We start from the raw sequence: 8,978 nt of genomic DNA on the forward strand, positions 1-8,978 counted from the left end.
TTATATATTATGTTTTCTTAAGATCACACTTTTAAAAGTTGTCGAAATACAAATAGGACAATGTCTAATAGGGCTATAATAGATCACAGTCCATTTTTTTTGAAATTGGTCATTTATTTAAATGGACAATAAAGATAGAAAAGCCATTTTAAACAAAAGAAAACATCAACACATGTGATAAACACACTTTGGATGTTGGGGAGTGGTCATATCATCATAAAATAAAACTTCAATAATTAACTTTTGTAATCACCAAAAAATATAGTATGTTATTAAAGAATAGAACCAACAACATAAGAACGCCAAGACTTATACATGGTAAACCCAAAGTAGAAAAAAACATGAAAAAACACTTCACTAAAGTATATAATTTGATTACAAAATATTAGGATCCTACTTCTTTAGATTATCAATAGGAAGATCAATGCCAATACAACAATGAATATGCATAAAGGCCCATTGTCTTACAATAATGAATACAGATACGTAAAGGCCCACTACCTTATGATATAAAGAGAAGCTCATTGCTCTAGACTTTCAAATAGAAGCTTGTTGTCAAAGTAGAAAGATGCAAAAACAAGCTCAAGTACCCAAGACTCATTGTCTTCAATTGCTCGCTCCTCTTCAAAAGTAGATAAAGATGGATTCTCTTGATAATGCAACCAATCTACACAACACTTTTTACACTAGCAAAAAACTTTAATATTGTTTTTCCTTCACTTATGTTGCTTCAAACTCTACTTTGTTGATTGTTGAACTAATCTGCATACATCACTTGCTTTACACTTCATACTTTATTTCTCCAGAGTAATAATAGTCCTTATATACATGATAGATCATTAGAGAATACAACTAGGTCAACCAATTTAAAAGATATTACAAACAAGTTTCATGTTAGCCAAGGCAATGGCAACTATAAATAAGACCAATTTCAAAGACATCTAAACCAAAGACTTCAACATATAAGTGATAAACATTATAATACATAGGTCCTGTATAACATAAAGCTAAGATATAAGCACTAAGTATAAAATTGGGACCTAAATTTGATACTTCAATAAGTAATAAATATAACACCTAGACCTAAATCTTAAAGCACAATCCATCCTAATAGAAAGATGGATAAGAAAATGATACACATTACCTAATATCATATTCACAATCATCAGAACAACTAGTACTTGTTCCCTAATTTTTCTTTCAACTCAATCAAGTAGAGCTTGAAAAATATTTGCAACTAAAAATGAAGGGTGCCTAATTGATTCTGTTGAGTGTTCTTACAAGAAAGAAGTGTTATCAAATGAATTTCAAATTCAATGCACATATTTTTATGATAGAAAATTATTACATAGCTTTTTATAAAATTTGCATTATTTATGTACATAGTTTCTTAAGTACAATATTATGCATAAGCCATAGAAGTAACTAATTTAATACAACATAAAAGAAACATTATACATTTGTAAAAGAAATCTCATAAAAGGAATAAGGGTTTTTCATTGGTTAAATGACAAATTCCAAGGTCAAATTGTTGCATGTCTCTTTCTCCTTCAAATCTTCTACCCGAGAAATACCTTCAAGAGATGAGAGGCATTGGTTATAGAGTTTAGGATGCCTAGTCATTCAATTTACAACATCACCAGATCATAGCTTTCTTTCATAAGGCATTGAACCAGTTTTGGAGCTCTCACATATATCAAAAAAAACATGAAAATGTCATCAGTTATCCATTCAATTATAAACTTCATAATATTATTTAAGAGTTTGTTCATTTTCTAGGTATATGAATATTCTTACTACTCATCAAAATGCTCAAAATAACATATATCACAACATATATAGAGTGAAATAGGCAACCACAAGGGTTGATCCAACTATATTGGCCTCTTACATTTTGATAGAGATAAGAGTGTGGATCATCTGTATTTGTAGTTGTATTGACCAAATATTCATCATTCATAATAGTGAGTTTATGGTTTCACTTTTATAAATAATTCATATATATCGAATATAACTACATTGAGTGAAATAAGTGATTAGTATTTTCAAGAGAAGCATAAATCATAGAAAAGAAAGGTAAGGACATGCAACCTTTGTGTGAATGGGAAAGAACATAAAAGTTCTAAGCTCTTAGGATGTGTCATAAGAAGATGTACATTTATATCAATATAAGGGGAAAATAAGCAACATTGCAACATAAAAATCTAAGAGTGATCCTTCTAAAAACATCTATAAATTGGTCAAGACATATTGAAACGAACCTCAAATAGATAGTGATGTCATAAAGACTCTAAAAGAAAGAAATAAAGCACTCCAAGGTAATGGACAATCTTCCAAGGAATTATGGATTGTTGCAATAGTTAAGGAGTTCTACATAGGCATGAGACAATCCTTGATAATCACAAAGGTTTCAAGGACATAATGATAAAATTCCAAGACATGGTGACAATAAAGAGAAGAAAAATCAAGAAAACAACTTCAAAGATAGGAATTTGTTATGTTATTCAATCCAAAAGATTATCTAACAAAGGAAGGTGCTAGACAAATCAAGATTGATTTTTTATTTCATATTGAAAGAATGATCTCAAAGACGTTGAGGTCACAAAATCCTCTATGGCAACCATGGAAACATAGTTACCAAAAATAAAAGTTTGAAGTGCAAAATACAAAGTGATAAGCATGAATTTCAATCCTAACTTGTAGAATGCAACAAATAGAGGGAAATTTTTAGCCCAATACAAAGAGTGAAGCAAAGAGCAATGTGCAATAAAAGGACATAATAAATGCATGGCTACATTTTTTAATAGAAAAGACTTAACCCATTGCAATCAAATCATAGTCCTTAAAGAGGATTTCAACATTATTCTAACACATGGATAGTCTCCAATAGTAGTCAAATCCAACAAGAAACATCATATGTATTATGAAAGCTCAAGAAACGGATATTCAAGAAGATAGAAGATAAAATCATGCCCTGCAATGACTATTAGCCCATCTCAAAATCAAGTGTGGGATACATAAAAAAAACAAAGTGCATTCTTAGTATTTTCACTCAAATAGAGATCAAAAGATGAATTATAAAATGCATAGAGAGACAAAAATAATCCTACTATTTTTTGCACAAGTAGGTCTTAAGGAAATATCATTCTTCTTAGTTAAAGAAGTTTACCAAGAATGACTTTAATGACCTCACAAGATATGTATGAAACCTTTGTTACAAAGATCTTCATATACCTTTGGATGCAAGAAGAGCATGGTGGTGCTTTCACAAAAGTAGGTCATAACAAAAGAAAAAAATATTGAATGCAAGTGAATGAGTAGTGGTGCTTTGTTTGAGGGGTTTTGCTTATCCCTAGAAGTAATTAATCAAAGAGGATTTTTTTGCCTTTGTTTTTAAGAACTTTTCTAGCACAACTAATACCCAGTGAGAAGCATATTTATTATGTTTTTGTATTAGGTGTAAAATGTAATAAGTAAACATTTACTATATCGATCTCTAATATATCACTTTATTAAAAAAAATCTTAACATTTTTTATGAGTCAAAGGGGATATTGTTGAAAATTCATGAGTGTTGTCAAGCATATATGGAAGTTTGAATAAGTTGAGAAACATGTGGAGGGAATATAGTGGTTTTCATGTCAATTTAGAGAAATTGGAGTGTTTTTAAGTTCTTTTATGGTAGGGGAGGTTGAGGCTTGATTCTTTCTCCATCTTTAAGTCTTTTTGGACTTGTTTAAGATGATTATAAGCATGCTTGGAGTTTGTGTACTACCAATGAAGTTAGAAGTTTATATTTTTGTGCAATTGATTAGAAAAGCATAAGTATCTTCTAGCTTCATTGTTTGAGGTAGATCTTGGTATTTTTTCCATGCTACAATTTTGTTTTTTTGGAAATTATTTTGGGAGGAGATCATTTTCATAACTCATTTTCCAAAATTGTATGATATTATGTACAACAAATTTTCTTAATATATTTTAATGATTTTACCTTTACATGCTCATTTTATTGAGTATACAAAATATGTGAATAAATGTTTTCTATGAAATTTTATGAATTTATTTTTTCATTTATTTGTTTAAACACCTTTAAGAGAGATAGATCATACTTTTATGGTTCATATGATTTTTTTAGTGATGCAAATAACAAGTACTTATGGAAGCTCTATTTTCCTTCTTGAGTTGTGAGTATTTTTGCCTTCTTTAAAATGTACGTGCGCGCGCGCGCACGCGTGTGTGTGTGTGTGTGTGTGTGTGAGAGAGAGAGAGAGAGAGAGAGAGTTGACCCTATGGAGTTAATAGTAACTAGGTCTTACTAGTCCTAAATAATGATGGAAGTAGGAACTTAAAGCATGTAGAGACATGGTGCTATCCTCGACTCAATCCACACCATGACTAAATAATTGCCATTTTTTTCTTATACTGGCTTTGGATTTTTTTGTATGTATAAGGTTGAAGCAACCCATCATTATCAAGGAAAGAAAATAGGATAAAGAGAGCAAAGAGGGAGAGGGAGAGGGAGAGGGAGAGGTAGGTGATAATGGAAGAGGGGAGAGAGGGAGAGAAATGTTTCAAGTCATCTGTATCAAGAGAAAGGGGACCAAAGAGAACTATAAATGATTGCAACAACATGTCAACAATCTTATCATTCAAGTAATATAACTACTCCTTTCATGGATGCTTTTAGTGCAACATGATGAGTCTATGTTAAATTTTGGCGATTCAAACATTTTAAACTAATTACAGGAGGAGAAAGAAGACTAAATTGAACTAATCATAACAACAACACCAACTCAATTTTTAATTTTGTTTAGGTAATATTATTGCTCCTATGGCTACTTTCATAGTACATGGTGAATCCATTCTAAAATCTTGTGAGAAAAATATTTTAATTTTTTTGGAGAAGGAGAATTAAGACTGAATATAATTAGACATAATTGTAACATCATCATCTTAACAGTCTTATCATTCAAGTATCAAAACTACTTGTTTTATGGTTACTTTCAAATCACCATGGTGAGTCCACTATGAAGTTTGGTGAAAGAAAGATTTTGAATTGTTTTGAGTTGGGGAAAGAGGAATAAACACAAGTGGACATATATACAACATCAACTCAATAGTCTCATCATTCAAGTTACACAACTACTCCTTCTATAGTTTTTATAAGAGAAACATGATGAATCAACTCTTGATTTTTATGAGATAAACCTTTCAAACTACTCAGAGGAGAAAATGATTGAGCATAACTAAATATTATTGCATCATCAACTCAATAGTCTTAAAACTTAAGCAATGGAACTACTCCTATGGTTTTTTTTAGAGTAGTATAGTTAATTGACTCTAAAATTTTGTAATAGAAAGCTTTCAAACTGTCTCTAATGGTGAATGGTGATACCAACAATTATGTTGCATACAACCCTCAAAGTACTCTTGTCTAAGATGAATAATTTATAGGGGAAATGAAAGAATAGAAACTCTAATTATGTAATCTTTACCAAAAATGTAGGTTTCTAAGTGGTTTATTTTGGACATGCTTCCATAATGTGCGTATTTTCTTTCTACTTGGTTTACCTAGTATTGTCATAATTCATAGCTATATAAATTTGTGATTCCCAAGTTCACTACACATGCAATTATATATAGTTATACAACCAAGGAAATCAACTCCATTAAAATTATTTGGCTTATCAACTTACGCAATTAGGTTTCCATCTCCTAGGTTTATTGGGATGACCCTATTTTCATGATTGTTGTTTATCATTCTAGAAGAGAATAAAAGTTACAAGGGTTACATGTTTGTGCAGTTAGTTTGTGAAAGTTGGTGTGTTTTCTCTTCAATGTCGTGACATCTTGATTTGGTTTTTAAAAAAAAAAATACATTATCAATTTTCCTTTGGTTTATTATTTGGTTTTGAACTTGCTTCAAAATAAAATTATGATAATAGATTTATGCAATTTGTTTATGGTTTTTTCAAAGTCTTTATCACAAATTTTAATATTAAAACCACACTCACAATTTTATTCCAAAATTACTCACTTAGTTTTATTTTAAAAAATCCTCTTGCAATTTTATTTGAAAAGATATGTATGTATTATGGCTCAAGTCTTTTGAGCCGTAACACATTTGGGTTATTAGAATTTTTAAAAGACCCTAATGTGTTAGTGTCATTTTTGGTTTTTTTGGTGAGTGACTACCTTTCTATTCACCATCTTGGTACACATCACCAAAAGTAAATACTTGATCTTGAGAGGCCTTTGGGCTAATAGGTCCATAGAATTTACAAAGATAAGCTATATTGTTAAACCAAATAGAATGAGTAGTGAAACCAAAGATAAAGAATTGCTAAACTATAAGATAAACAAACTTCTCTAGACCACACAAATGACTGGAAAACCCATGAAAAAGGTTTTTTTTGACATGTGAGAGACATCACCAAAGATATAAATAGAACCTAACCACATATGTCTTCAAATAAGATATTCTACATTGTTTGTGCACTAACAATTCATCCTTCTACACCAAAAGGGAATTTGAGTAAATAATCAAATAAGTATTTAGGTGTAAGGTTTGTAATTTTTCTTTTATTTCACTAGTGGGGGCCTAAGTATTATATATGCCACCAAGATATAAAGCCCTAAACATTAGGAGAAAAGCACCAATAGCTAGCAAGATTACGTGGATACCTAAACTTATTGTCATTTTGTTCCCATGTTTCCATAAGTAACTAAAAATTGGAAAATATTCCTCTAAAGTCTCTTGTACAATTGATGTGTGATAAATACAACTAATTTTAAAAATTATAATTAAAATCAAGCAAAATAGGGAAATGTGTCCACAATTTTATCACTAGGACTAACTCTCCATCCTGGAGTAGCTAGATATGGAAGTAAATTCAATCTTTGTTCACACAGGTATTTTGGTGCAAAATGGACCACTTCAAATACATTCATTTCTCTAGCCCAAAATACAATTAGTTTGGCATGTGTTGCATGAGCCACAAGCGATTTGCACGACACATTAATAAGTAGAGTGTTACCAACTCACCAAATGAAACTAGTAATTAATTTCTTGGTCACATCCAACAAAAAATAGGGTTTTATTAAAGAGTGTTTCCACGTGGAACAATCATAGGGAATATAAGATTTTCATGAGACCGATCCTAAACTTCTATCCTAGCATGAATAAGAAAGTATTACTAAATATTATTATTAGAAAGATTCAAGAGAGTGAATAGTATCCTATGGTTTTTTTGCCTTTATGATTCCCAATTTTGTATTTTACTATTTGATAGGAAATAATATTTTCCAATATATTCATAGCATAAAAAATGTTAAATAGAATTTATTTTTTCAAATTTCTTATATTTAGAACAAAACCTATGTTTTATCTACATAAAGTTCCTTTTTCTAGAGATACGTAAGAAATTATGTTTTTTTTCACTTTTTAATTCTTTATTAGGTATTGATAAAAAAGGTAGAAAAACATACCTATGAGACAATTGATAATTTAGATCTAGTTATCCAAACTATGTGTAGAAGTAGTAGCACAAATGAAAAAAAATGTTTCCTTTTTCTCTGGCACACCTTTATTTTTATTTTTTTATTAGTAATATATCACTTTTGACTGAAGCTATGAAGCAATGAGGCCACAAATCTAGGGGACCTCATCCTTGAATCCAATGCCCAATAGTTGCGAGCACAAAAGCCCAACAGGGACACTAAGCTTGAGAGGCACAACCAACACACCTGACATGGGTCTAACATAGGATCCATGAGCACTCCTAACCTAGTGATAATCTTGAGAGTTGACCATTGTTATCTCCATCTCAATCAACGATTGACCTAAACACCAAAATCTCCATCAACATTAGTTTGCCATACACATGCAACACATGCACCTAACCACCACCACACACAAGAACCAAGGTGGGCCCAACCAATATTAACACTATTTTGAGCCAGTGGGGATTCGAACCTTGGTTGCACCAGTAACACTGCAACCACAACACATCTATACGACAAGGTGATCCCAACTTTTAAAACAATTTTTATTGACTATTATTACTTTTTTTAATCGATGATCTAGACTAATTCTAGATCATTAGTAATTATTGTAGTTCACTTTGAGGTCTCATTTTATCTAAATGATGATTAGAAAAATAATAAGTATTGTAATGAACAATAAAATAATAATAAATGTAAGGTTATTTTATTCCATTATTGATATTCACTTCTTTTTATCATAACTTGAGATTTGATATCACCGAGTATCATTTTTTAACAAGAAAGGCTGGAATACATATATTAATTCCAACAAAATTGGACTTGGCAATGGGAAAATATTTCAATGTAGTTTGAAGGTTTAAATTGCATAAAGGTTATTTTATGCGATTATTGGAAAACAAGTTGTTAAGAGCCCAACTTTTATGCATTTAATAATCCTTTATATTAATAATATTATTAGGCTTAATGTGTTTTGTTAAAAAAAAGTATCCAATAATAAGGTCATTGTAGATACAACATTTAGTGGTTTTGATTAATTTTAATAAAAAATGACACGTATAATATACTATTATGTCTTGTTCATATTAGATTTAGCAATCTCACCTTCATAGATCAATCCCACCACCTTACTAGCATATTTCAAAGGGATACCTCAATTAAATTCTATCATTTGAAGTCACATCTTGATCATTATTCTCTATCTCACCTTTATCTCCAAACCTAAACATTGAATTAATTTATGAATTTTAAATAAAGACTTTAATATTTAATCTCTCATTTTACTTTAAATATTCTATTTATTTGGGGAGTTTATATTCTTTACAAAATAGATGTAGGATTGTGAAGTTATGAGATTGGAAAATCAGAAGGTGCTTTTTGGTTTGTTGGTTACCTTGGTGCTCCTTTACAGATGTTAGATTTGAGGCAATAACAATTGCGAGATAAAAAATGGAGGCTAAAGATTAAAAAATCCAA

Source organism: Cupressus sempervirens, chromosome 10 (assembly GCF_028749045.1).
Source record: "Cupressus sempervirens isolate cs-2001-9-10 chromosome 10, ASM2874904v1, whole genome shotgun sequence".
Classification (NCBI taxonomy): Eukaryota; Viridiplantae; Streptophyta; class Pinopsida; order Cupressales; family Cupressaceae; genus Cupressus; species Cupressus sempervirens.